At 41.7% G+C, this 27,025-nt stretch overlaps 1 protein-coding gene across 10 annotated transcripts in view; it reads right to left on the bottom strand.

The window, feature by feature from the left end:
- Itpr1 (inositol 1,4,5-trisphosphate receptor type 1) overlaps window positions 1-27,025 on the bottom strand; it is a 332,548-nt gene that overhangs the window by 213,364 nt on the left and 92,159 nt on the right. The window lies entirely within an intron of this gene.

Genomic DNA, 27,025 nt, shown 5'->3' with positions numbered 1-27,025 from the left:
AGCCAGTCTACAAAAGAAGGCTTTCCAGTTTTACTACAGTTTCCCAATATCCTGCATGGTAGGTGTTGGTACCAAAGCCCTTTCACAAATGTTGGACTTAAAATTTCACCCATCACTGTGTGGAGCTACAGATGAAGAAACTGAGGTTTACAAAAAGGCAATCAATTGTCCATTGTCACCAAGGTAGTTAATGGCATAGCCGGAACTACATGACAAAATCCAGTCCTCTTAATCTCTCTCCATAGTTAGCACCATCGATTCGTGGTAAATGAGTCTAAAGCCAAAAAGTCCCCACTATATATACAACGCATACATGGATCTTTGGTCTTACTGATCCTTTTAAGTGCAAATAATAGCCTATATATAGCTTATTTGAAAACACCTCCTACAGTCTTTCAAGTGTCACGTGTATGATGGCGCTGTGGGGTACAGAAATTTCAAAAACAGCAAAAGTCTAATCAAGAACTTGTCCCTTGTGATCAGTGCATCCCAATTGCTTCTGGTTAGTAATCCTGGGTTTGCATGACTTTATGGCATTGTCTTTTGCAGCACGGGCACATGGCTTCAAGACTTTTGCAAAGAAACGGATGCAATGCCTGTAGCAGCAGTGCAACTGAGCAAACAAGAAAAAGGCAGGTGCGACCCTTCTCTTACTCTTCTTGTCAGCCACCCCAAAGTAAAAATAATAATCTAGTCAGATCTGAGGCAAAGTCACCCAGAAAACAAAATTCATAAAGAAGCCTTCAACATATTGTCTTCTGATGATGAACCTTACCCTAAAGCAGCTGTAACGATCATGCATGGGAAATGTTCTTGACAAACCCACGTGGAACATTGGTTTTAACAGGTAGCATTATCTTGGGAAGCCATGGGACATTTCGGAAGAAGGCCTATATGGTGGATGGGCCTTCTAGGGTTCCGGACTGACCCTACTCCTACCAAACATTCTGCTGCTCTATCTGCTGACATGTGAAAGAGTTCACTGCGAGCTATAGCCATCTCAGCCCAGCTGTCATACTCTCTTGGCTGAGGTGCTGACACGCTTTGAAATCAAAGAGAACAAATTCTTTCCCCCCTCACAAATAGTTTCTGTAAGGTATTCTTTTACAACAACTAGAAAGTAACTAAAACAAGTCCATGGACCCACGAACTGTGATGAGGCATAAGACAACTCGGTGGCCATTGTGACTAACCCGATACTACATTACTGTTTCATCATCATTTTTCTCACTAATTTCTATAATACTGTTTGTTTTTTAGTATATACATTCAAGTTCAGTAACACGTGTATATATAACTTTTAAACTATACATTTAAGAGGGCTATGCCTAAAAAAAGTCCAGAGGGCTGGAGGTAGGGGTATCTAAGTAGTAAAACATATACTTAGCTTGAACAAGTTACCCAGAATAACAACAACAGAAGTTCAGAAATAATTTCCACAGGAAATTAAATTGGTTTTTAACCAATACCACTGAAACTCATTTTGACATACTGGGTATTCAAAGAGTATGATAGAGAGAGTAAAATTAATAAACTTGGAACAGATGCCCAATTTGGAAAAAACACACCCTTTAAGTACATCAGAGTAGACAATTCACTATTCTTGTCTGTTCGTTAAAGCCGATTATCTTAGCAGGCCTTCTCAAATAAAGCCTACACAATATCTTATTCAAATAATTAACTCAATGTAGAAAAATCCATATACTGCCCCTGCATGGGTGGAGTTAAGTCCTGAGTGAATGTTACTAACATGGGCACAGCCATGTCAAGGGTCAATATCTTAGGCAAGGCTCAGAGGGAAGGAAAAGCCTTACTCTACTCTGACAATATTGTATAGCTTCAACCCTCCATAAGGTTTTATAGCCTGAGAACTGCTCCCTACAGAGAATGCTCCTGCAGAGATGAGCTAGCTACCCCTGCCTCCTTGTTCAGCTGTACACCATAAACCCTGCCTACTCTTACCAATATGCAACAACCCCACCTCCCTGTTCAAGTGTACATAGGAAATGTGCTGAGATCCCTGAGTGCTGCAGTTTTCCTTCTGAGAGCCCAGACCAATCAACCCCAACTGGTCTATGTGTTTGTCGTATCTTTGTTTCCTAGTCACTCTAATCAGGTCTAGTCAGGGCTATCTAGAGCCATGCATCACATAGCTATGTCCAACTTATAAACACCAAAACCTTATATAACTCAGCTCTTTCTTCTAGTGAGAGTCAATGAATTTTCTCTATATATTATACTTACAAGTACTTGATATGAACAACAAAAACAAAAAAAATCATTTAACAGTGGAAGCAAAAGAGACAATCTCATCAACTAAGTATTTCTATATGGTCACAGATGGTTCACTACAAGGTAAACATAGGAATGTTGAAATCCATCTTTATCAAAGATCTGATTCCTCTGCTGAAGTTAATTTTCATTCCATATGAAAGGCACTACCCAGGTCTTCAGAGAACAAAACACGTGGCAGGAAACCAGCTAAAAAGATAAGGCTGCTCTCTGTGTCAATTATGAAAGGGATAAGTCACGGTCAATTATAGAATCAGTGGAGAGTGATGACATAACTTAGGGATTGTTTGCCTGCCAACATGATCTATGCAGACTCTCCATCTACCCCCTGAATAACCACACAATGGTCAGGATCAAATGCCGTCTTCTTCAAACGATCCAGATAGCATCTAGGCTGAGCCGAGATGACTTCCTTAAGTTAACATTCCCCTCCTCACCCTGGACCCCTTCTCTGGAACTGGACCTGTGGCCTAACACATGTCACAGAAGCACTCTACCATGGAGCTACATCCCAAGAGACCCTCCTACATCAGCCACCTTTACAAACAAGCACAGCTAACCTATCACTTAAAGAAAATAATTCAGAAACATGTCACCAACACTGTTAGTTTTTATTTACTCATTGAGAATTTCATACACATACATGATATGTTTGATCATATTCACTCCCCCTTCCAACTCCTCTTAGATTCTCACCAATAGCCATATTCCAACTACACATCCTTAAAAAAAAGTGTGTGTATGTACATATGTTCATGCATGTGTGCTTAGACGTGTGCAGGTGACCACAGAAGTCAGAAGAGGGCCTCAGATCCTCTTCAACTAAAGTTACAGACCAACATGAATGTTGGGAAACAAAGAACCAAACCTGGAAGAGCACCCACCTTTGCAGCCACACCCACCACTATTACCACCCCTGATCTGCTTTGGTTGTTTTTATAACCCACTGGGTCTAATTAGCAGCACTAATTTTTAACATATGACCAATAATATAGGACCAATCAAGCTAACAATTCCAATTTTCATCAATAACAAGATATAGAAAATAAAATGGCCTAATTTTTTTTTAACTTCTAACATACTTCAAATGCCAATAGTTTGGTGATATACATTACCAAAAACTATAAACAACTTGACTTAAGCTGATGTGAAAAACAGGCTGAATCCATGATGCTAAGGGGTTAAAAAAAAAAAAAAAAAAGCAATGGAAAGTACTATCTTAGCAGGCTATGGCCAAGTTATTAACAGGCTCTGCCACACAGGCTCAAAACTCAGGTAACTTCATTTAAGGGTGAGAGCAGGAATTTGAGCAGTGCACAAATGAAAGCCTTGAATAACTTCCTTACTAACTACTTTCCTTGGATGAAATGTGCCATTGCATTGGTTGAAGAGTATTTACAACCAACTGTCAATGTAAATATAAGAGATGCTAACACACTAGTAACGGAACCAGATTAGCCTTGCTGATTTTGCCCCATCTTCCTGGTTGCCTAGCAACATATTCAAAGTGAAAATTAAATTAAGCAGCCAAATATAATGTTAAAGTACCCTTCTGGAATTTTGCAATTCCATGGTTCCATGGTGCCCTTTGCTATTTGGATGGCACGGCAAAGCAAAATTAAAATTCTGCTGGGTCCCAACACTGTGCTAAGTATAGATCCACTCAGATAGAAGACACTAAGTAGCAGAATATACACATATAATCTACAAGGAGGAAAGTGAGCATGTTTGTGTGTATATATGTGTCTACACATGAATACACCCACACACACTGGGGTTTGGTCTCATTCCAAAAATATGCCACAAAGGAAATCTTATATGACAGGTGTTATTTTAGGCCTTTGAGGAATAAACTAAATTAAGCTTTCAAAAAAAATCACTTAGAAATATTCCTAAACTTTAGCATATGTCACACTGGGTTAGAAGAGGAGAACTCAGCTGAATTGAGAGGTTGGTAAAATGTTCCAGGGCTGGGTGAGCTAGACACCAGAGGGAAGAGGGTTCAGGCATTTTCAATGGCTTAAATGCATTCTAGAACTGAGTTGGAGAAGAAATGATGAACTGCATAGTAGATGTGTTAACTAAGAAATAAGAACTTGGGGTGCACACTTAAGAGAAAATGGAAGTCTGAGAAGCCACAGATAATGCCTCTAGCCAAGTGGAATTGAATAGAAGGGAAGAAATAAATGTTCTCGTCATATACTACATCAAGGAATAAAGGTGGGAGTCCTTGCCTTGATCTCCCCACCACCCACCTAGCCCCGTGGCTAGGAATTTAAACTCCAGCCTAGGTCCCTAAGGGAAGAAGCCTAGGGATAGGACAGTTGCTCAGCAAAGATCCTGGGGTAGTGATCCAAATATGCTATGATCTGGGTTCTAGAAACAATGGCAGAGGCAGGGGGGATCTTCTGAAGACTCTTCTAGCTCTCAGCTTCCAGACATCTATCCACAAAATGGATTACTATCTGCTGAAGCACTTGCTATGTGCAGGTACTAGGTAATGAAAACAAACACAGCAGTTTCTTAAAACAGTGTCAGTGACAGAAACAAGCTAGTCAAATAGACAAAGTAGTTCACAGTCCTTGAAAATTAAAGGAGGCAATGAAAATGTAATGTTTTGCAATTCAATAGCTTCCTGTTACCCTTTGCTGTGTGCACAGTGAGGCAAGAATCATAGCTGGGAATCCAGCATGGGACTGACTCAGGCCCCTTGAATATGGGTCTCAGCCAGAAGGACTGAGCAGTCTAAGGGACCTCAGACAGTGGAACCAGGATGTATTCCTGGTGCACAAAAGGACCTTGCGAACACATCCCCCATGGAGGGATACTGCCTTAACCTAGAGACAGGAGAGAAGCCCTAGTCCCTACTTCAAATGACTTGACAGATTTACATGACCCCACCTGGATGGCATTGCCCTACATGTGGAATTGGGGTGGGGGGATGGGAGGGGAGGGTGGTCAGGGTGCTTGTGAGAGGGCAGAGAGGGTAAGAGGGAGGGAAAAAGGAGGGAGGGAGGGAGAAAAGGAGGGAGGGAAGGAGAAAGGGAAGTAGGGAGGGAGGGAGGGAGGGAGGGAGGGAGGGAGAGGGAACTGGGATCGACATGTAAAATAAAAAAACAAAAAACAAAACAAAACAAAGAATCAGAGGCAAGATAGTCCACAGGCCATCAGCAAAGCATCTCCATAGCCAACACATCTGAAGGTAGACCTGAAGGGCAGAAGGGGAATACAGTACACAATCTCCACTGCTAATTTGATGGGGCTCTCCCAGGAGATAAGCCCCTGGGTGTGTGTAGGAAGGAGTCTCCATGTGCAGGGAGGGATCCTGGACTGAACAAAATTGAAAAGGGGCAACAGATGGAAACATTCGTCTCTGTTTCCGGACTGCTGACACAACATGACTGTCCCACACCATGCCTTCCTCACCATGCTGGACTGTAGCTCAAACATGAGTCTCAATCCTTCCTTTTCTAAATTGTTCCTGTTGGGTATTTTGTCACAACACCAAGACAAGCCATTAATACAAGAGGAGACACTCTGTGGGGAAAGCATTGCAAGCAGAAGACATAAAAAAATAATAATAAAAGGCCCTGAGCTTGGAGGAAAATCATGTTTATAATCTTGAAAGAACAAGAAACAGGGGACTTAGGGTGATGGTTCAATAGGTTTGACCATTTGCTGTGCAGGCATGGGTTAAAATCTCCAGCATCTATATTTAAAGGCAACACATCTAGGCAAGCCTATAACCCCAGCTTGTGCAGGTGAAGAAAGGTGGGTCTAGGAGTACTCGCAAACTCAGAGCATCGCATACACACACATACTGACACAGCATACTGACACAGAAGGGCCAACAGTGAGTTTAGGAGGTGTGTCTCTAGACACAAACAAAAACTATAGCATGCAGGATATCGGAGGCCTGTGGTGGGGTACGGGGAGTGTCTGAGTCTTGGTAAGAGGAGTGGGAACCCACAGAGGGCCTTAAGAAAAGACCGAATAACTTGGTCTGCCTTATAATTATATGGGAGCTTTCTTTTTGTAAGGTTTACTTTAGTTCTTGTATGTGTACTTGGGTGTGCCTGTGTGTGGGTATATGCATGTGAATGCAGATGCCTGGGGAGGCAGAAACACAGCATCAGATTTCCTGGAGCTGGAGTCGTAGGTGGTTGTGAGCAGCTAGATATGGATGATAGGAACCAAACTTGGCTTCTCTGCAAGACCAATATGCGCTCTTAAGCACTGGGCATACCTCCAGCTCCTATAGAATAGGTCTTAGTCTTCATGGAGTCTAGGTCTTATTCTTTGTGGAGCCTAACAAGAAAGCAGATACTAGGCAGGAGCAAGTATTGGAGAAAGGAGTAGAAATCAAGGGTTTTATCTGGACTATGCCAACATTGAGATGTCCATAAAGCATCCTAGCAGAAATGCTGAGTAATGAGCAGGTCAACCAGCAAGCAGCATGTGGAAAATGTCAGACAGCAACTTAAGGAGTCCAGGAGACAGCAACTGAAGAGGAATGATGGAAGGAGGAGAAGGCAATGAAGTCATGATTGGAAAATACATTGCAGCTGCCCTGCAGATGCCCTAGGGACATCCCTCTCTACTGAAATCAAGAAAATATATTAATTTGAGATTTATAAAAAATTGAGCTTGATAATGATATCCATACAGACAGAATAAAGTCCTTTACTTGAAGGAAACTTGAAATTTTTTAAATCTAGTATCATCTATGCATCCTAAATTCATTTTCCCCAGTTATAAATGAATATGGAGAGAGGAGGAGGGCAGAACGACAGACGAAGTGGAATAAAGCCTGCATCTCTGCGAAGGAAAACCAAAAGGCAGTTTTCAGAACTCCAGAAAGGAGCTGGAGTCTACAGACATCGAGTGTGGTACAAGTTAGGTGGGGGACTTCTCATGAAGGATGGACTGACATGTTTAGAACATCCCTTTAGACCTTGATGCACACCACCACCACACACACACAGTCAAAAGCACCAGAACTTTCCTAGAGGAAAGTTTATATATGGAGCATGCTGGCAGGTGGGGGTGGGCACAGAGGTTCTATAGTTTCATACACCAAATATGATGAAGGAGTAAGATATGGAACTAGAGATAAATGGATAAAATATAAATGTACCTTCTCACTAGGTGGGAATCTAGAACAGGAAATGACAATCATGGTATCTTGGGCCAACTTTAGTCAATTGTATCCTTCCTGTTTATGGCTCCACATTTTCACGTAAACAGAAACAAAAGTCATAGTACTTTATAATATAATATGTGGAATTCAAGTTTCAATGTCCATAGAAAAGATGAATGACTCTCACTAACAGAAACATTTATGAAACATTTGTTCTCTTGTTATATAATATCCTCAGTTCTGTCTATTGAACTGCAACCTTAAAATATCTCCCATCTCTCAGGGCTGTAAGTTTGATCTGTGGATAAAGGCATTTCCAATATAGGCCTAAAGACTTGAGTTTAATCCCTAGAACCCAGGGAAGGGTTACGAGTGGGAAGAGAGAATCAACCCTTGGAAGTTATCCTCTGACCTTCATACTCACAATAAATAAAAACACAAATATTACTTGAAGTAGTATTTCCTGTTGCATCCTTTACTGGGAATGGATGCTGACCTTAGAGCTGGAGGTTCCTTTTGACAAGATACATAAAGCCCCAGAGAAATGCCCTGCCTATAGTCCCTCATGAGAGAGGTGGCTTGCTATTTGATAATATGTGAATGAAACGAACTATTCATAAGCCTTACCATCTCATGTCTTTCCATATCTACAGGCCACCCAATTAGCTCCTTCAGTCTCACCTCTTCCTACCTGTTCTACGGAGATGACCAAGACCAGCAGACACAGGAAGCATCTCCCCGAGGCTACACAAGGTAACTGAGGAGAGCAACTAACTGAAGAAAACAGGGAGAACAGAAAGAATAGATGGGAGCAAACAATACTATAGTCAACAGTCTCACAGGTAAGACTGGAAATTATCATCCTAAATATGCATGGCACCTGAATACGTGACAAACAAAAGGAATTTAAATGAGGAACCTGAAATACAATGACAATGCAGTTTTTAAACATAGTAAGTTTTGGAAACTAGGTTGGGAGACTTTCTCCAAAAGTAAAAACAGAAAGAAGAAGAGAAAGAAGCTAGCAGATAAAACTCACAACTCCCAAACCTAATGATTTCAGAATAAGACATGGAAAGTGCAGAAAATTATTGAAGAAAGCATCCTGGGACTGAAGAAGATGACTTTCTAGGTTGGGGGGGGGGGAAGCACCACCTTACATAAGGTGAGAACCCATACATAGGGTAGAAACATTTTAGACTAACCGGGAAAAATATGCTTGAGTCTTTTAGCAAGGGCGAGAAAAGCATTAACTCTCAAACAGTAACATTAAAAAATATAATAATAATGATAGTAATAGTAATAATACTACCATCAGACACTTCATATTAACTATCCTGGGATTCCATTCCAATACAACAGTGTCTTTAAAATATTGACTTAATAAAGATTCTCAATGCAGAATTCTGATTGTGTTGAATAATTAAGGAGGCTTGAGAGTAAAGTCTCCAGTTAGGGAGCTGCCAGAGGGTACACTCTACCCAAAGATGGAGAGGACAATTTTTTGTGTTATGTCTATACATGCAGAGTTATAAGCCCATGAGCATACTTCTTGCAGAGGCCAGAATAGGCATCAGCTGCTTTGGAACTGGAGTTATAGGTGTTGCTGAGGAGTCATACATGAGTGCTTGGAAAAGACATTTTTATTATTTCTTTTTATTTTAATGTGTATGAATGTTTGCTTGAGCATATATATATGTGTGTATGTGTATATGTACATATACATATATGTGTGTATATATATATATACACATATATATGTATGTATGTATGTATGTATGTATGTATGTATGTACCATCCATGTGCCTGGCACCTGGTTGGAAAGGAACACTAGATCCCCTGTAACTGAAGCACAGATAGTTATGATCTACCATGTGGGACTGGAAACTGAACCCAAGTCCTCTGCAAGAAAACAAATGCTCTCAGTTACTGAGCCATCTCTCCAGCTCTAGAGACATTTAAAAATAATAATAATAATAGTTATTTGGTGTTTAAAAGTTGGCACCATAGTCCAGCTCCTTTTCTATGGCATGAATTGAATGTTTAACTCTGGATATGAACAACATAAACAGCTATGGTAAAGACAGTTTCATAACATCACATTGGGCAGGACCCTGTCAGTGCCACGGGCTGAAACAAAGACACCAAGAATCCTAAAGGAAGTACGGTGTTAAGGGCAAAAGGGACAGGTAAAAGATCAATTGCCAAATGGAAGCAAACTGCAGCCTTCAGAGAGAAAAGGGGTTCAGTAAATACTACAAGGGATATATACAAAGAAAGAAAAACAAGCCTTTGGTTCAGGAAAAAAATTACACATTAAAATCATGCCCAACAGTTAACCATGTGTGCACAGTCATAAAAGCATAAGACAGAGTACTGAGTGAAAGTGGGATATAGGGGAAGAGAAACAGCAGTATCATAAAGCCAGTGTCTCATGTGGTAGCTGACAAGTGGTATTTAAAACAGATCAATAATCTACAGATACCAAAACCTATAGTGGTAAATACCAACCCAAAGAAAATATGTTTATTCCAAACTTTGAGATATTAATTATTGCTGTTATTTGTATTTTATCAACATTTGAGAAACATAAAATCTATCCACATGAATCAATAGAATCAATCAATTCAGAGTGATCAACTTAGTGCCATTTAGTCTATTTGCTGCATTGGATAATTGTCACAGCCACCTCTTTCCCAATCACTGTCATCATTTTTCGAAGGAAACCCTGTCCCTACTACTATACAGCTGCCCCATCTGTGCCCATATTTGAATTCTTTTCTAGACAGGGTTTCTCTGTATTGTTTTAGAGCCTGTCCTGGAACTCACTCTGGAGACCAGGCTGGCCTGGACTCACAGAGACTGCTGCCTCTGCCTCCCGACTGCTGGGATTAAAGGCATGTGCCGCCAATGCCTGGCCCATATTTGAATTTTTGAAGGTGGTACATGTGTTACTGAAACACTTGAGCTTTTAAATTAATTTTGAGTACTCAGTTGTCCACTCATGCCTGGAATATTACTTTACCTCACAAATCTATGTGTAGGAGATGTGCAACAGCAGGCACACTGACTCTCTGTTGTGGTGGATGAAAGGCAACTCAACACTTTGACTCATACATCATCAGTGATCTCATGGGCAAAGTAGCTAAGACATGGTCTTCAGCTGAGCCCTGAGAAACAGTAACGTCTCCCTAGGTACCTACGTGCCTACAGTCTCTGTTACCAGAATTTAAGATGGTCTGATTTTGATTCACTTCATGTCCCATCCACTGGCTGAGTGCATTAAATGAAGACTCTTCTAGAGTTTGTGATACTTAAACACTATTTCACATGACTAACAAGATAAGCAACTAACAAGACATCACTGTTTGGTTTTGTTTTTTCAAATCTCCATTTAAGGGTTAGAAAAATGACTCCATTGATAAAGTGCCTGCTACACGAGCAGCAGGACTTGAATTAGGGAAAACAATTGAGAAAGACACTTAACATCAACTTCTGAAATCCATAAGCACAAACACACCTGTACATACACACATACACACAGAACTTTTTAAATGAAAAATTAAAAACTTTTATTCATCCAGCATATATATATATATATATATATATATGTGTGTGTGTGTGTGTGTGTGTGTATTTATATATGCATATATGTATATATACATATATATATGCAACTTTTATCTCTAGTGTGTGTGTGTGTGTGTGTGAATGTGTATCACAAATGAGAAAAAAACAACAGCTTCCTTTTTTTCTGAAGAGAATGAGAACAAATGGTATAACTTGGGGGGCATGTGGCATGTATCAGTTCTTCATCAAGGTAATTCCTTATCAATGGAAAAATATACAAACTACCACATACTTAAGAATTGTCCCAAATCAAACTTAGTACATGAATAAGATTAAGGAGGGTGAGTTTGTCTCACTGCCGATTCTGCCATCCATGCATTCAAGCATGGGGCAAATAAATCAAGGAGAAGATACTCAGAGTCGAAGGGCACCCTCAAACAGCAGTGCATAAAACTAATCCTGTGTTCAACAAAGGCCTTTCAGTGACCAAGTCATTAACTGCAGGTTACTATAAGGGGAAGCCATTTAGACTCTGTTGTGTCTACTGCATGCTAATCACATTTCCCAAGCTGTGGCAGCAGCTTTTGGAAATTAAGTGACATTTTCCAACTGGGGGTCCCAAGCAAACCTGGTCTGCAGAAAGCATAAACAGTGTCATTAGAAGATGAAGGACAAGGAGATACTGTTTTTTCCTTTTGAGACACCCAGATGCCTTCTTCAAAAAATAAAATAAAATAAAAACAAAAACAAAAAAACAAACAAACAAAAAAAACCCTCATGATCTCACACACACACACACACACACACACACACACACACACACACACACACACGATACTTTCTGCAGTTTGCCACCTTCCCTGTGTTAGTTAGAAGGACCATCTTTTACACTGGAAATGCAAGAAAGGACTTCTTTTCTGGCCTCTAGCTGAGGCAATTGCATTTTTTTTTAAAGTGTGAAACATTTTTAATATTAATTTACCTTTTTATTTTTATTTTACAAATCAATCCCAATTCCCTCTCCCTCCCTCCCTCTTCCCTCTCTCCCCCACCTCACATGCACCCCGATCACCCTCCCCTCCCATCCCGTCTCTCCTCCACTCCACATGTAGGGTGATGCCCTCCAGGAGGGGTCATCTAAATCTGTCAAGTCATTTGAAGTAGGGACTAGGACTTCTCTCCTGTCTCTAGGTTATGGGAGTATCCCTCCATGGAGGGGATGTGCCTGTGAAGTCCTTTTGTGCACCAGGGATACATCCTAGTTCCACTGTATGAGGTCACTTAGACTGCTCAGTCCTTCTAGCTGAGACCCATTATTCAGGGAGGCCTGAGTCAGTCCTATGCTGGATTCCCAGCTAGTGTCTGGGGGCCCATTAGCTCCTCCTTGTTCAGGTCAGCTGTCTCTATGTGTTTCTGCAACCTGGTCTTGTCCTCCCTCTCTGCATCTGAATTCCAGTTCAGCTCAGTGTTTAGTTGTGGGTGTTTGCTTCTGTTTCCATCAGCTACTAGATGAGGGCTCCATGATGGTGGATAAGTTAGTCGTTGATCTCATAATCAGGGAAGGGCATTTTTGGTAACCTTTCCATTTTTATTTACCTGCTTGCAAAGATTACTGTACTTAGATTGGCACTGGCTCAGAGAATGGCAGCTCCTAATCAGCTGAAGCTGCAACTCTCCCCATTGTAGAAGACAACAGGGACCAAAGCTTCCTAACCAACAGAACACTAGTGTAGTCAGATGCCATATCCTGGCCTCTATGCTTGGGGAGATGTCTGCAAGGATTATGACCTAGAAAAGATTGCCTAGAGTAGCAAGATCACATGACCAGAGCAGCAGAGTCCTATCAAGAAAGGATGGAAAGTGAGTCGCAGGACCAAAGGCAGTGTCCCCTTCCAAAAAGTTCTTAGCATGAACCTGGCAGAAATGTCCCAACTCCATAGCACCCAAAGCTGGCTCCACCCTCTCTGCTGAGTGTACAGGCTAGCCAATATTCTTATTTTTTTGGCCAATGCTACTAATTCTTTATTGTTTTCAGTCAAGATTCCTGGGTGACTTGTGAATGACAAAAGGTAGTTAGTTCACTCTGCTGGCAATAGTACTAAGCACAAAGCTTTCACCTACATCGAAGAGAATGCCAACTGTTGTTATTCAGGGACCCACAGAGACAGGTTCTGGGCCTGCCTCTACCATTCACTGGCTGATCAATCTCCAGGTAACTAAACTCCTCCCAGTCTTCAGGTCTCCCTTCAATGGAACAGATCATCCCTTGGAGATGGCAGAGCCTTATTCATATAGACACTTCCATTCAGTGTCCTGTAACTATCAGGACATCCAGATCTGTATATCCTAAAATGTTTCGGGGGTGTTGAGTCTGCTTTAATCAAACAAAACTTGTATAATTTGGGGGAAAATTATCCTCCTCTACATATTTAAGTTTCTTATCTTCACAGGGCTCAATCGCAGGTTAACTTTTCAAGATGAAATTAGCTGCTTCACATAAAGTCCTCTAAATGGATCCTAACCCAGAGAGATGAGTCAATCAAATACCATCGCCATGGGAAGGCGAATGACAGTCATGCTTCACTGAGAAACTGGGAGGCCACACTGCCCTAAAAAGCAAACCAGTATGACACAGAGCAGCAGCAATGGATTTCACAAATGTTATTTTATTTTGAGCAAAAGTTGGCAAAGCAGTGACAACAAAAGGAGTCTGTTGGTATGGAATGAACTCGTTTATATGAACTTCCAGATCACGCAAAACTAAGAGTGACGGTATCAAAACTGATCACTTTGGTTGGGGAATGGAATGGTGTTTGGAGGGATTAAACGCTTTTGGGGAACCAGTGATTTTGTCTATATGTAAGTCTGGGAATGAAATGGGTGTGCAAAACTTAATCAGTCATACATTTGATGTACATTTAATAATATTTACACATACATATGTATAAATAGACTTGTGTATACACACGTACATATATTTAAAAAACCCTCAAACAATGAGATATTTTTATGGTTTCATGAAAAGGGGGGGAGATCTTGCTGATAAGGAAAAGTAAGAAGAAAAACAAAATTTCCCTTGATGGAAAAGGTCAAAAGTGTCAGATTTCTATCACTAGAAAAATATGCTTTGTTTGCTCAGGGTTCAGGGTTGGGAGTGGGAAGGGGAAAGGGAAGAGAGAGAGGTGACATCACCAACTTCTCCTATTGCCTCAATCATCTGTGTCACCCACAGAACACTCAGGCAATGCAGCTTTACTGGCCCTCATACTCAGAAGCCCAGAAGGGCTGCAACAGAACACAGGCAAGCTTTCTTGGGTTATGTATTCTACCCAAACAGCTGGACCACATTGAAAGGCAGCAACTTAAAGATGTACTCTCTAATCAAGTAATACAAGGTCTGAAAATGGCTTCAAATTAATCAGGGCAATTGAGCAGGGGTTGGCCAGTTACTGTTGAAGGTGGGTGCAGCGTGTGTAGAGACTCCCATGCTACTGTTCTCTATATAATACCAGGTTTTCAAAACTTTGAAGTTTATTTTCAAACTTAACACTTTTTAACGAAACCCAATGCATGCACTCAGTTCAAGGGTTGTTGTCGTCCTTGTTTGTTTCTGAGTCCTACCTAATTCAACACAAAAGGGATGAGAGGAGAGATGTCTTCTGTGTGACAAAAAAGAAATGCTAGATGGATCTGTCTAATAAACTATCTGACACATTGAGAATAAGGGTAGGTTGACGAGAGGGGAAGTCAGATCTGTGATACAAACAGCACGGTAGACTTCCTTTGGGTTAAAAACATGCTGTATAGAACTCATCCTGAGCACCTCTCAGAGTCAAAAGCAAATAAATCTCACTGCACAGGCCTGGTGTTTCAAAAACCACAGCCCTAGTCATGACGGGCTATAGCCACAAAAGGGCCTTCAGAAGGCTTGAAGCAGCTGGCATGAAAGGAGTTACATAAGCTACTGGACTGGTCATTCCCAGTCTCTGGAAAAGTACTTTTCACCCAGAAAGTTCCACTACACGAAAGGAAAGTAGGCTATTTCTGCTCCAGTGGTGTGCTATGGCTTTCTCTTATACGAATATTAAATATCTCTTCACTGGACAGACACAGTCAGGAAAAACCCGTTTGAAAGCATGGTGGAAAGCCTCCGGTTATTTGGAGCACAGAGACACAGGGACACATACCCAGGCAGAGATGCAAGAGGCATCGAGAGAAGGCCTCTGAGGAGCTTTGCAGGTAAAAGGTAGGAAAGGAAGATCAATGTGTGACGTACAAAGAATGAGGAAGCCAGAGGGATGGGTACTGGAGAGCCAGGCCAGCAGCCCTAGTTTGTAGTGGCATCTCTCCTTGCCAGTGAATTTGTGTCAGTGGCTTCACCCCTTTAGACACTGCTTCAGATATGGGCATAAGGACGTGACCTGAGGGTAGAGAAGCGCAGGGCGGGCACTGTCTATTGGGTTTTCCCCAATAAAACACCCACATATCATTTATTTGGGGTACAGTGAACTCATTAATACCCTGCCTTTACCAGTTCATTTGCTCTTCGGTGCAGCGGCCAGACCTCTCGACATGGCTCACTGCCTAGAAAGAAAAAGGACCTGTGGCCCTGCCTCAGACAGAGGTACTGACTTCTCCTGTATACCATGTACACAGAGTACAAGGGTAAGCAGAGCTGTCACAGCTGGGTTTGACTCATTTCTCCACAGGAGGACAGCAAGAGGGTCTGAGCATGCAATTCTACTCCTTTCTCTCCTGTTTGCCACTAGAGAGGCAACAAGCTAATCTAGAACACCACAGTACTGTCCTCCACCCCAGCACTACCAACCAGCTCCTGCCAGGTGGGCATGGGGTCATTAGTACACTAAATCACCAGTTCACTGTGATATTTAAAGGCACGTATGTCATTGTACTCTGATTATACCTACTTCATCTTTCTTTTCCCCATCTCAGTCTCCTCCTAAAAACGCCCTTCCTTTTATGATGGATGGATGGATGGAAACATGGATTCTACAAATAGAGAAAATATGATTATGCTTAACATAAAGACCTCCAGATCCACACATTTCCTGCAGGTGTATTGCATTCTTCCTGGTACGTGCACCACATTTCCTTCATCTATTCATCTTTTGTTGAGCCTTCATGTTGGTTCCCTGTCTTAGCCACTGTAACTAGCACATCAAAATACATGTATCCAAGTATCTCGGCGGTGTGCAGTCTGAGATTCCTTTAGGTATGCACCCAGGAGAGGAACAGCTGAATCACTGGGTAGTCCTATTTTTAGCTCATGGAGGAACCTCTAGACTGATTTCCATAGTGATTGTACCAGAGGTTACATTCCCACCAGCAGTACATAAGGGTTCACATCCTCACTGACATTTGCCATTTGTTCTCTTGACAGTTATTCTGACCAGGGTGAGATGGGATCTTAATATAGTTTAAATTTATTTTTCCCTTTTGCTAAGAATTTTAAAATACAGTTGATGGTTTTTTTGTGTGTGGGGGGGGCTAATTTCACATATCGATCCCAGTTACCTCTCCCCACTAGTCCAATTCCCCACCCACTCCAAAGAGAGGGTGAGGCCTTCCAAGGAGGGATCATCAAAATCTGTCAAGTCCTAGGTCCTCCCTCATGTCTCTAGGCTAAGGGACTATCCCTCCATGGAGAATGTGCTCCTGAAGTCCTTTTGTGCGCCTGGGATAAATCCTGCTTCCACTGTCTGAAGTCCGATAGACTGCCCAGTTCTTCTAACTGAGACTCACATTCAGGGGATCTGGGTAGGTCCTATGCTGGTTTCCCGAGCTATCAGCCTAGGGTGGGAGTGCAAACCTGTATAGCCATTTTGGAAATCAGTATGGCGGTTCCTCGGAAAAATGGGAATCAGTCTACCACAGGATCCGGCAATTCCACTCTTAGGCATATACCCAAAAGATGCACATCCATGCAACAAAGACATCTGTTCAACTATGTTCATAGCAGCATTATTTGTAATAGCAAAAACCTGGAAACAACCAGATGCCCCATAACTGAAGAATAGATAAAGAAAATGTGGTACATTTACACAGTTAAGTACTACTCATTGGAAAAAAATAATGGAATCTTGAAATTCACAGGCAAATGGATGAAGCTGGAAGAAACCATCCTGAGTGAGGTAACCCAGTCACAAAAAGGCAAACCTGGTATGTACTCACTCATATATGGGTTTTAAACATAGAGCAAAGGATCACTAGCCTACAATTCACACTGGCAGGGAAGCTAGGATACGAGGAGGACGCCAAGAGAGACATAGAAGGTCCCCCACAAAAGGGGAAAAGGACAAGATCTCCTGAGCATATTGGGAGGGGGGCAATGAGTTGAGAGAGATTTAGGAGAAAGAGAAAGGGAAGAGAAGAGGGGAGAGGAGAACATAAGGGACCAGGAATATTGAATTGGGGGAGGAATAGAGGAGAGTAAGAAACGAAATACCATAATAGAGGGAGCAATTATAGTTTGAAGAGAAAACTGGCACTAGGAAAATGTCCAGAGATCTACAAGGATGACCCCAATCTGAGCAACAATGGAAAGACTCTTTAAAAGCCCTTCCCCTATAGTGAGATTGATGACTAACTTACATGCTATCCTAGAGCCTTCATCCAGTAGCTGATGGAAACAGAAGCAGACACCCACAGCTAAACACTGAGCCAAACTCCTAGAATCCAGTTGCAGAGAGGGAGAAGTGATGAGCAAAGGTGTCAAGATCAGGCTGCAGAAATCCACAGAGACAACTGACCTGGACAAGGGGGAGCTCACGGAGCCCAGACTGATAGCTGGGAAACCAGCATAAATAGTTACTAACTTCCTATTTCCTCCTCCTTTGATGTTTGTTCAATTAATTTGCCCATTTATCAAATGGATACTTTTTTCAAGTATTTAAATTTTTAGTTTGTTATAAATTCTAAGTATTTATCCTCTGTGGAATGTACAGTTGCTTTTGGGAAAGATTTTCTCGAAGGTATATTCCTGCTTCTTCACTCTTTCTTCTACCATTCCAAGGCTTTTAATTCCATGCAATCCCATTTGTCAATTTTCTGTAATTATCTCCTGAACTAGTATAGTCATTTTCAAAAAATTCTTGCCTCTACTTATAATTTCAGGTGTTCCCCTCTAACACTTTTAGAGTTTCTGATGTTACATCAAGGTCACCGATCCATATGTTTGGGGATCTAGATGGGGATATAGTTTCACTTCCAACATATAGATCTGCAGTTTTCACAGTACTTCTTCTAACATTTGCACAAGGTAAACTTACTCTCAGACAAGAGATCCCTTACTTAAAGACCCTAAAACCTAAGCCCAGCAAAATAGGAATAATTAAACTGGGGCTTATTTTACTACCACCAAGCATTTGCCCTGAAGATGAAAACTGTTTTCTTAATTCCTTTCATGACCTACGTCATGCTTTCACATTACTTTTATCCTAGCAAACACAGCCCACCACTAAAGTGCTTTATGAAAGCTCAAAATATCTGCCAAGAAGAATGACTATCAAGATTGTACTCTTCTCAACAGCACCTACCCCAAAGGCACAGCACATTCCTGCCTCAGATAATGGCTTATAGTCACAGTCTCAAGAAGATAGCAAAGTGATTCTAAAACTCAAAAGATGTGCTTTGTGGAACAGGATCCTTGGTGCCATATGCATTTTGGGTACCACTTGTAATTCCTTATTGGGGAGGGCTGTTTTGTACAAGAAAGGATGCTGCCATGCTCTTGAGATAGTTCATTCCCCAAAGAAACATAATCTAGAATCTTAGAACCCAGTGTAAAGGTTGTGGTAAGGTCATGGGGCTTATGATAGTTAATCTTCACTGTCAAGTGGATTCAGAATTACCATGGAAACACACCCCTGGATGTGCCTATGAGGGTGTTTCCAGAAAGGTTTAACTGTGGAAGGAAAAGACCTACCCAAAATGTGGGTGGCACCATCCCACAGGCTAAGATTACAGGCTGAATGAAATGGAAAAAAGGAACGAAGCACAGCATGCCTCTGCCTGCTTCCTGGCTCTACCCTGATGCCTTATGCTCCTGACGCCATGCCTATCTCATCATGATAGACTGCAACCTTAAACCATGAGCCAAAACAAGCCTTTCCTTCTGTAAGCTTCTTTGATCAGAGAAATGTAACTAATCAAGGGCTTCATTCTCTACTCCACAAATAGTTGAGTGCTGTCTCTTGGGAGTGGATCAAGTCTGGTAGGTTCAATTAGAGAAAGCTGTTACAGAGAGGTCCGGGAAGCTGGCCCCTTCCTTTCTAGCCCCTTCACATGCCCCTTCTGCACAGGATATTGAGCCCTTACAGCCACCAGAATCATGAGTCAAATAAACCTCTTAACTTGTAAGTTATCCAGTCTCAGGCACTTTGACACAGCAATATAGAACAGGCTATAAGAGGTGCTGAGCATCATCTTTGGGCTTTCAACAGTAGCTGTCAGTTGAACTCTACTCCTATTTATGGCAATTAAAAGTGACTCCAGGAGTTGGTCAAATGTCCTCCAAGAGATGAAATTACCTCCCATGAGAATTATAAAATTAAGGTTTCTCTTTACCATTTCTATGAACCAATGTCCTGAAGTTATCAAAGGGAGTAAGTGGCTGATGGGTACGGGGGGGGGGGGCTATTTTAGACCCTTTTGGACAATGCCTCAGAAGTATCATGAAATCCAACTTAATGGATATAACTCACTTTGTAAAACTGGCTCCCCTGTCTAAAATTGTATAGGGATGTGACAGTCACTGGGGGAACTTTCAAACAACAATGCACTGGCCCATGAATTGGAAGGTGGATCATGAAGAATATTACCCACCCATTTTTCCATGATGGTATCATCTTTCCATGATAGTTTCCATTGGGAGAAACTCCTCTGCGATTCCACATCTCATGTCCTATGGCATGGTAGATGGTACCCAGGTAGATGGAATCTTCCCATCTCCTGTTTTCCAGGTGACTCTAATGCAAGAGGCCCTAGCACACTGAGAAACACTCAATGTGCAGGTGAGCTGAATTTTGAAAGCAGCACTTCTCAGGCTGCAATGTACAGGTGCTTGCCTGAGGATCTTGTTAAAATGTGGTATCTGATATAGGCCCAAGAGAGCCAGGTTCCTACATTCCCAACAAGGCCCTGGTCCAAGACTCAAGCTGAAAGAGTAAGGCTGCCGCAGGCTCAAGTCACTAAGTCACTGCCAGCAGTCAGTGTAGATTTCCCAGTCCAAGAACATCTTAAACAGCTTCATGGTACAAATGAGCAGGTCATTTGAACACTTCTATTGCCCACTGTGGAAAGAACTTAAGCCTAGGGTGTCAGGCCTTCATTCAGTCCATCAATTTCTCCTGCTCCATTTTTAAAAATGTGCCCCCTCCATGAACACATCACTCTGATGTCCTTACAACTCCCAAGTATGTACCACGTATCATCACCCTCTTGGGTCTTTACCAAGTTGTCCGTTTCTTTCCTCTTGGCATCAACTATATTCCATGATATCTTCCCATATCAGCACCACTTCACCTCAAAGACTGTCTTCATCAATCAGGAGTCTAAGCTCACCTCAAAGGCAAGCTCTTCAAGGAAGACTTTTCAGTCCTCCACCCTACCCTGTAGAGCTCAGCTCTCCATCCTCCAGGACCTCACAGAATTTTTACTCTAGAACTGCCTTATTATTTGTATTATGTGAATATAGTGTTAGCTATTAAGAACTTGTCTGATATAAAAAGAAAACACCTTTGACTTTGATCTCCCACTGTTGTTTTAAAATTTAGCATGCCCCTGGCAACAGGAAAAACTGCTAAGGTGCCAACTCAGGCATTAACAGTCTCCAATATCACAAGCAATCAAAGCTCCCAGCACTACCTCAAGCTAAGACTCTACAATCTGCCTCTGGTGTTCTTTCCCCCTTATACTTCCCTCCATTGTCCCAATATCATTCCCATGATCCTCCCTCTCTGATTACATCTGGATGGTAGAACACACTGGGTGACAAAAACAAGGAGGGTTGGAGGGTCATGATGGTTTCTCCTTTCTGGTCTAGAAGCCAGGATTTCAGGCTTCCTCATTCATGGGCACACCTGCCTAAATTTTTATTTGGAAAGAGTTGAAACTTATAGAAGGCTTACAAGGTAAACATCACTCTAAAACCTTCAATATTTTGCGTGTCTGTGTGTCATATGTTTGTGTGTTGGCTAAAGTGGGAGAGCATTTGCTTAGCATGTATGAGGCCCTCCCTGACTTTGATCTCTAGCATATCCAGATATATACACATATAGAGTTATACACATGTATACATGAAATTATTTCCAGACTCTCACAGTTAGTTGTATATATCATGTCCTTAACACAATATCCATTTAGTATAAAATATATGCATTCCCAGAGAATTATCAGTTAACAGTTTATGTTTATGTTTTCCCCAGCACTTTAGCACTTTCTTCTACCTCCAGTTCAAGATCCAACTGAGGATCTGCATGTAGATACTATCTTTCTACAGCTATTTTTCATATAAAAACCCCTCATATGTGTGTTTCTGATGTTTTCTTGTGGTGAGATTCCAGCTGGAATTCTACATAAAGGGGTGTTGTGTCCTTAGCAGGGCCACCCCTCTGAAGACTTACAGTGCCATCTGCTCTTGCTGGCACTTCCATAGGCATCTTGGCGATCAGCCTTTCACTTCTAGAGGTCCCTCCCCTGGATTCCCATTTCTGAGGAAAGGCGTCTGCTCTTTGGTAGCAAGCATCCCTTCCTCCTGAGCTGTATCCCTCCCTCCTGAGCTGTTCACCTGTAGGTGCACCACTGTGGAGCTTCCTTTACAGCTATGAAGACACCCATAGCACTTTCTTCACATGTAAGCCCCTATCTAGAGAAAGCAGGAGTTCCTCGCTTAGTCAAACTACTGCCAACATAGAACAGAAATGCTTCTCTCTTCTACTTGTCAAGACTACTATACTAGACAGCTCCTGTCAAACCCTAGACATTCTCTTCTCACAGTCAGATCCCCTCCATTGCTATGGGCCCATATCCAGGCATGAAGGTCAAGGCCTATCTCAGCTACATAACAGTTGGAGGCCAACAAGACCAATTGAGACTTTGTCTCGAAACAAAACAAGAAAATTACATACCCCCATGTGTTCCAAATGAAGGAAACATATAAGCAGTTTTCTGTGGAACCCACTTGCAGCTTTTTCTATGCCAATGCCTTTATAAACACTGGCTTATCAACAAGGATGCATGATTCCCACTCTATATTCTAAATATTTACCCCTACACCACAGATAAGTCTAGCTCTCAACCATCATCAAGTAAATGTCTCTTTGAAACAGATAGAAACCATTACAGAAAACCACAACCAATAAAAGGGCAGAGCTGTGGAGCCCAGTACTAAATGATACATCCACAACACAGCTCCTGCACCTAAAGCTCAGAGATCATGGCAGAGGGGGCCAAGGGAACAGGAAGCTTTCTGTGAGATTGTGTCTCCTGAGAATGTCAGAGAAGTTACAACATGAAGTCTCACCACCATGGCTGCCTAAACAAGACCCGAAGAAAGATGAGGTCAATAGACCTGCTAATGTAGAAGGTGGAAAGTTCAGGTGCTTCCAACAGTAGACAAAGACCTACAGGCAATTAAGAAATGCTGAGAGCAGGAGAAACAGTCTTCTATATTCCTTCACACGTGGAAATCGACTGAATTTGTAAAAAACAAAATTTCCCAGATGTAAATATTTTGGTATCTCTGCTAAAAATCAGATGGCCCTGGATCATAGGTTTCTTTCCCTTAACTTTTAGAACTCATGGGAATCCAGGCCATCCAACACCACCTCCCACCTATAAAAAGAAAGAAGTAGAGAATTATCAACTAAAAAATAATTCTAGGTGAGGCATGTACCTCACTAGTAGTGTGCAGATAGTATACATAAGTCATGCTTAGTTAGCTCTGGGTACCAGAGGGGGGAAATGCTAAAAAGTCACCAAGAAAGTCTAAAAATACAATTAGGGAGATTTGAGAATATTTTTAAAAATCATATAATTTCTCTAAAATTAGACAAACATCACATATAATAATGAAAAATTCACAAAGTGCTGTTAACTATGAAGTAACATGCCTGGGTATGAAAATCTAGCTTTTTGGAGACAAGAAGAGGAAGACAGGTCCTCAGACTGAGTCTTGTTGATATGCAGACCATGTCGTGGGGCATCCCATGGCCACTCTTCTCTAAAGACTTTGCAGGCAATGCAATGGATACAATGCCATATTTGGTGAAGTACCTCTGACCAACTTGTCTTCCAGAAGTAAATGCAACTGCCAACAACAAATTCATTTTTCAGAGGACCACAAAATCACAATGTGGTTTCATATGGTACACCACACAGCCAAGAAATTCAGTGATGCTCATGTTTCTGCCTCTCCATTTCTGAGCTGTTCAATGGGGCTCACTTTGGGAAACAGCCACAGAAATGAGCTCTTATGACCCAACCTTGACAGTCCTCCAAGGACTGCATCTTCCATCACTGACTTCATACTCTCAGTATACCACATTTCAATTCGTCCTTTCCACACTGCAATTCCTCAACAGCCCACAGATTATCATCTTAGGTAGCAGATTCAAACGTTCACACATAATTAACAAATGCCAGGAAAATATTTTTAATGGTGAAACTAATTTAAATTGTTCTTTCAAACAGCACAAAATAGGAGGGATCAAAGCAATGGATTTTTTTTCTGGGCTCTAGTCTGGGAGCCTTCAATGAGTCTGTTCACATTTTCCCCAAAAGGCATCTGTGATAGTTTAAGATTTCTTCCAAAATTCATGTGAAAATGGGGTAAAACTATTAAAGGGTTATTAGGTCCTGAGGAAATGGATTCATGGCATTACCTCTTGAATACTTTCTAAATAAAACCAATGATTGAGGCCCCTGACTTTCTCTTCTCTCTGTGCTTTTTTTTTTTTTTTTTTTTTTTTTTTTTTTTGCCCTTCTGCTAGATTATGACACAGCATAGAGGCCAACCTCTTGGACTTCCACAGGGTAAGACATCTCCTTATAAACTAGTTAGTGGTGAGCCATCACATCAGCAGACAACAGTCCAACACAGTGTGCTTATCAGTATTCTGTTACTGCAACAACTGAGATAGTCATTGATCAAGAACAAAAGTTTGAGGAAAAACCTATTCATCTCATAGTTACCTCAGCTGGTTGGGGAATTGGGGACAGAGATAAGGAAGGGAAGAGAGGAAGAGGAAAGGGAGACACACCAAAGTCCCACAATCCCCTTCAAGCACATATTCTCAATGACTGGAAGACCTCAAACTAAGCCTTAAATCACCAAGTTGACAAATGGAGTTTTTGACACATGGGTCTTCCTGGAATGTACTTCCTGGAAAGTACAGCCAGGCCTGGTCATCAATGGTTTCCAGTATCAAGTTTGCTCTCTCTCTGAGCTCTACATCATACCCTCTAATGCCCCTCCTAGACTTTGGGTCCCATAGGTGCTTGTGTTGAGGCTTTGTCTACAGTATAGTGCTATCAGATGACAATCAAACCATACAGAGGTGGAATCTAGTGGGAGGTTTTTAAGTCATTGGAAAAGACTGTAATGGGGTCTTCATCTCCTTTCTCTCAGTGGATCATGAGATAAAACAGTCTGATGATCTACCAGCCCTCACCATTATGGACTATTGACCCAAAGGCCAACTGATCATAGGCTTCTCTCTTTGCAAGTTGATTGTCTCTAGTGTTTGTTATAATCCTGGAAAGCTGACTGCCACAGGCCCATCTACCCTGTCTCTTTCCCAACAACCCAAACGCCACTTTCCTTGGTGCTGACAGCCAGCAGTTATCTCTCCAACTTGGGAACACTTGTCTTCCCCCTCTACAACACTTCTTAGAAATGGCTCTGGTCTACTACACTATGAGTTATGTATTTACTGCCTAACTCGCCCTCAAGGTCCACAAAACACCTTCCTCATTGCCGTGCTCATATGAGCTAATAGTTGTTTTACTTAAGAAAGCATTATTTTAAATAAAATTTGACTGCTATTAGATTTCAGTCTAAGTCTCATCCACAAGCTTATATCAATGTTTTAAACAGACTCATTAACTGCCACTATTTGGAAACTGGGCTATTTCACATTAAATCTAGCTCTCCAGCTTTTCTCTAACAAGCAAAGAAACCAAACAAACCAGTGTTTGGCAAGACTTGATGGCAGCCAGCAGCTGGGAAGTAAGAGGACCTCTTTAGACAGGCCATAGAACTGTTTTCTCATTTGCTCTGTTCTCACAGAGTTTATTTACTCACCAACTGCTCTTTCTACAGCCCTAACTCAAGCTTGTTGAATATGCATTAGCCACAAAGCCCCAGTGACACATCAGCACACAGAGATAATCGGGTTCTAAAAGCCAGCATACTTCTACTCACCCAGAGAAACAATAAAAGTCATCATCCAGTTGGCCCAAGAGTGGCTTGAGTCCTGCTCTCAATCATCAGCATAAAGGAGCTACAGGCTTTAATAGTAAGTAATTACTGTACAGATGGGCAGGATGTGTAGTCGCCAAGGAGTATTTCTGATCACAAGAAGCTGCCTAAGGTTTTGAAAGAGGCACACAGGAGTGTATCCTAGCAAGGACGCAACCAACCCCAACTAGATACTTTACATCTTGATTATGATAGCAACCTGGTTTGGGAAACTGAGAAACCATCTATGACCAGTTGCTCAGTCTTTTGGAGTATAAATAAACCCTGAGGTGAGGGTCCAACCCAGGCCCCTATAAACAGGGAATTGACAAAGAATAAATATCACTTTACAGGGATAACAGGCTACCACTTAACTGGGCTAATAAGTTTGAGTTTGGGAAACAAAGATGACAAACACTATTAGGAATTAATACCTTAAAAGCAGGAAAAGAATGACTCATAGCAAGGGGATGTCTGTTTGTATATAGACTTGGCTTTCAACTGTGATGTCAGAACCTCTACAGCAATCCCTTGGGAAATCTTCCTCTGTTCTTGGCTCACAATGCAGTTTTAACTACAAACACTTGCCTGAGATGTAGACTCCAACTACATTCAGCACACTGTCTTTCTGACATAGACAACTTTGGAGAACAGTATTTGTCTCCAATTTGGGTTCATCTCAGTTTTGTGAGTGCTGCTTGGGTTGATGGCGAAAGCCTCAAAAGTCAGCAGTTCTATCATTGGCTTGAGAGGAAGTATTTGGCAAGTAGGGGCAATTGGATTAAAAAAAAAAAAAAAAAAAAAAAAAAAAAAAAGCACAAGGCACAGTTCTTCATATCGGAAACCAGTCACACCAGGACTTTGCTGTCTCATAAAAGCAGCCACCTTTGTATCCTCCCAAAACCCTCTCAAAGGTCACTGGGGATCTAAATGGTACTTCTAAATGGAAGTCAGCATACTTCCCAGATCTCACCTGCCCCATCTTGGTATCATCTGACACCCTCTATTGCTTTCCTGAGAAAGGCCCGTCACTCTCGCAATCCCTTTTCTACCCTCTGCTCTATGGTCCCTTTTTAGGCTGATTCTCCATCTTCTCTTTTTTTCTGACGTTAAAAATATACTTGAGTCTGAAGAGGTGGCTCAGTAGTTAAGAGTACTGGTTGCTCTTGCAGAGAACCCCTGGTTCAATTCCCAGCACCCACATGGGGGCTCACAACCATCTGTAATTCCAGTTCCAGGAGACCTGATGCACCCTTCTGGCATTGAGTACACATGTAGTACACAGACATACATGCAAGCAAAACACCCATGCATAAAAGATAAAAGTATTAAGAAAGAATGCAGGGGAGATTGTGATTCTAAAAAAACAAACAAACAATCCTGGAAGGCTGGAGAAATGGATCAGAGGAGGGGAAAGCCTACTGAGCAAGCATGACTATCTGAATTGGGATTCCCAGCAATCACTTAAAAAAACACTAAAGCAAGAGGACCCCCCCCCAACTCTTGGGTCTGTGGGAGCCACAATCAAGCAGGAGCTGCAGGC

The sequence above is a fragment of the Phodopus roborovskii genome, unplaced genomic scaffold (assembly GCF_943737965.1).
Source record: "Phodopus roborovskii unplaced genomic scaffold, PHOROB, whole genome shotgun sequence".
Lineage (NCBI taxonomy): Eukaryota > Metazoa > Chordata > Mammalia > Rodentia > Cricetidae > Phodopus > Phodopus roborovskii.
Note: the sequence above shows the minus strand (reverse complement) of the source record. Positions and strands in the feature narration are given on the sequence as shown.